This window comes from Priapulus caudatus, unplaced genomic scaffold (assembly GCF_000485595.1).
Source record: "Priapulus caudatus unplaced genomic scaffold, Priapulus_caudatus-5.0.1 Scaffold25, whole genome shotgun sequence".
Lineage (NCBI taxonomy): Eukaryota > Metazoa > Priapulida > Priapulimorpha > Priapulimorphida > Priapulidae > Priapulus > Priapulus caudatus.
Window position 1 is genome coordinate 238,762 of NW_014577086.1, and position 4,352 is coordinate 243,113.

Here is a 4,352-nt window from a genome sequence, read left to right on the forward strand (position 1 = left end):
GCGGGTAGGTCGAAGTGCGGGGCGGCAGGAGGACCACGAAGCAGAAGGGAGAGCGGCAGGGGCCATACGACGGAGGATGGCCAGAGGGAGAAACGAGAGAGGAGGGAGGACAAGGAGAGAGCATTCAGAGATACATTTAAGAGATAACAGTCGGCCCTCACAAAATTGCCAGTCCAAAGTGCCGACTTAGTCGAAAGTTTTTACTGGGTACTACTACAATCCGGTACTTTGATCACGGAATCCATGAATGCCGAGGGTTACCTAGACTAATCTTAAGTCCTAGGACTAGCAAGTGTCGAATTATAGAGCAGCACTAATTTGATATAGGGTTCATGCATCATTGGCATTAGAGCCAATTGTACCATTGAGTTTCTAACACAGATTCATGTACACTGTATGATCTGTATCAGGAACTTCAAGCAGTTCCAGGATCAGTTGGGACCCCCTGCAAATTTGCTTTTCGCAATGATACCTATTAACATCAAATCAGACCAGGGTACTAACTAACGGTTTCGTACCATAACTGCATCGAAAGGATATAGTCAGATAGACCAATAATGGAACCGATTCTAACCATACTAAATACATCAATAATAACAAGTGCGACAGGAAGCGAACAAGCAGTGTCACAATCGACGTCGCTATCCTGTTACGGCCGCGTATTGCTTCCTGATCAGCTCGCCACTGAAAATCGAGTAATCAACGTATGCCGGCAACTCCGGAAAATCCGCCCACTCCGGCATTGATAGCTTGATATAATACCGGCTAGTACAGTAATAAAGATATCTGTACTAACTTTAATGAATTGCGCTATATTATCGTTATCATGGATATGCGATCGAGCGCAGCTAGATGTAGGTGGTGGTGGCGGGAGAGGGTGGAGGGAGCTCTAATATAAAGCGAGTTCAGTCCTTTGTTACGTCAACAAATCCATTGTTTAAACCCTCCTCTTGAGGGTCAAATAGCGTTATCAGACACTTACTCTATCGCACGTCAGTGGAAAGTAGATTTCATGGTATTTCAATAAGTAGTGATAAAAACGTAGGAGTCAGCTGGAAACAAAAAAGTTTTGGCACTCGTTCGTTTAGACCATGTCCCCAGAATAGTCTGATATCTGACCTTCCCCCACTTGCCCTTTGACCTCCATTATCGCCATGGTATGGGTTTCCTCCCATCACACTATAACACCGAATGATTAAGAGTACGGGTCGAGCACGTGAGAATTTTGTCCGCGTCGTATTCCTCCTATACTTTAGTTAATGGGGGAATAATTCCCCCATCATTGACACATCTCGACTTGACCTTGACCCCCAATCACTCGTCCGAAGTGCTTTACTGCAATGCCCCCCCCCCTGACGGTCCGAATATCAAGAGAACATATCAACTCCCGTACGTCGAGCCGGTTAGATTTGTGCCCACTGTTGACGCGACGGCTACGGTACGCGGACGAACAATCATTGCGAATCTAACAAGCTGCATCTGACTTAGTATAGCTGCGCTAAACAAAAATGGTAGATGAAATCGCTTGCACTACAAAATACGATTTACGGCAGATGGCTGGCGCCGCGGGGGTACGCAGTGACACAGATCGTCTCGTTGAGACCAAGCGCTTATTTAGGCGATTAGGGTTGGGTTAGGGTTAGGTTTAGCGTTAGAGGTTTAGGAGTTCTAGCGTCATCTAAACTCTGCAAATCGGAATATCTTCGCAAGGCTTCATTCTCGAAATTAATGGCGCCACCGGCCGCCAATCCATTTGTGCTCGTTACCCAGTATGAAAGCGAATTGGGACTACACTTGCCGTACTGACCGTAGCCGTCGAGACATAAGATCCGGCTCCGTACCCGTAGCAACTGCCCCGAAATTACCCCTTGAGCACTACTCAGATTCATAGCCTCTGCTCCTACCTACCAAACTCCGAGTCGCACAGTCAAAGCAAGGCAACAACCTTGACTTTTCTGGTACTTATTAAAAATTCAAGAGTATGTATTTAAAAAAATATTTGCCATCTTCACAAATAAACTTTAGGGACAAACATAAAAGTCCCCGAGCTCTGATTACATAACGAGAATAATAATATCATAAGTTTGTTTTCATCCCTTGCACTTGCAGTCCTGCTGTGTGGTGCACCTATGAGACGCGTACACATAGATGGCGCGGGTTAGCGGTTTCAGCCATTAATTTTTATGTAATTTTGGAAATCAGAGCACGTCTGTATATTCTTAGTAACATGATTTTGCTGGTTTTATAACACGAAATGCATGACTATCAAATCGAATAATACCAACATGAATAAATGAAACAGATTTAAGTAAAGTTCTCAATCAGCGGATGCTAAATCAGGCCTATCAGCTATCTATGGGCATTTTATCAAGAGTGAATAAAATCATTGTTTGATTATTACTGTTATTATTATTATTATTATTATTATTATTATTATTATTATTATTATATATTTATAATATTTATAATATATATTTTCAATATATAAGATTATAATATCTATATATAATCATATAAATAATATATATAATTAATCATTAATAATATTAATATATATATTAATTATTATAATATAATTATATTTTTTTATAATTTTTAATATATACTATTCAGGAGCGTATAACTGACATATATACTTTGTACATTAACTAACGCTCCTGACTTATATATTTGATTATATTTATCATTATGATATCTTTATATTATTATATATATTATTAATTCATTATTATTTATTATTATTATTATCCTTCTTGTTGGCCATGTAATTCACATTACAGAATCACAATGCTACTGACACAGATCTTTTTATGAGAAAAACCCTCTGATAAACTGCCAATACTACTAATGAGTACGTTGAGCCACATACAGTCCTCAAAGATAAATAAAATTATGCCCGATAACGGAACCCGTACCAGTAACCAAAAGCACTATTATTAACGACATCAAGGAAAATATATATCAAAATGTTCAGTACATTCTTGTGCAAAGTTAAACTGTGATTAATTAATTAGGTACACTTTAACATCATTTTGATAGCCTCTCAAGTGTATAGCCAGTATGTCGAACACCAACAAAATCTGATAAATGCAATATATAGTGTTGAGCAGTTAAAATAATAAAATTATGCTAGGCTACAGTACAAAAGAGCACTATACAACATGAAGGAAAAATATATACAAAAATCGTCAGTACATTCTGTGCAAGTAAAGTGATTAATTAGGTACACTTTAACATCATTTTGATAGCCTCTCAAGTGTATAGCCAGTATGTCGAACACCAACATAGGCTTATCCGTATTTGTTAAATCCATCCATATTTGTCGATATAATGACGATAAATAGGCCGTAATAAGGGGGATAATTTTGTCAGTGGGGTGATGGCAGAAAAGTAGAACAGCCGAATTTCCGAGAATGTAGCCATCTATAGTGGCAATATCTCACCAGATGATATATATTTTATGATAAATATGCATTTAATATGGTTGGGGGTATCACAACATCAATTTATGTAATAAATTGTTATTAGTAAACCTGTGTTTATAATTAGGAGAGCACCCTAGCCTGTAGGGTGCATTACTCCTACTTCATTTTCTCCCGTCTTTCCCATTGCCTCCCTTATCCATCGCTTAGCCTCCTGCTGCCCCGAAGCTATCTTTCTTGCCGCCTTTCCTCATTCTCACACCCGTCCCTCCTAAAACAATGTGTAATATACGTAACACATGTATCATAAAATCAAGTATCAAAACGAATATTAACAGAATTTACAGGTAAGTTAGTAGAGGCGACAAGCGATATAGTGTTTGCGTATTGCATTTATAGAGTATTCATGGGAATGTATCTTGCGAGTGCATGATATACTTAACTATATCTATAAGCGCTTACTAGTGAAAATAGGGTGCAGCGCAAAAAACAAGGGCCGTTTGAAGGCTTTCTGAAAGCCGAATTTAGCACCTTTACGAATATGCTCTGGAATTGTGTACAAAAATTTGCCACGTTCCTACAATAAATGTCAATAAAGCACATTATCAGAAGACAATATTGTATTTATTATGAATATTATAATGCGTATTTACAGATTCATCATAAACACAATTTAGGCATATCAAGAATAAATGGAACATAATTCTCTGAAATTATGTCATTTGCTAAAGTGGCCTCATCACGTGGTTGGTATCAACGCCAACAGATAGATAACAGCTAGAACACAAAAACAAATATACATATCGACCTTGTCATAGCCCTTGGTTTCGACCTTGGTATCGGCGTTGATGTTGTCATTTATCACTACGTTTGACAGCACGGCAACCACGAACGTCGCTTCTTCCGCAGTAACGGACATTATCGAAGGTG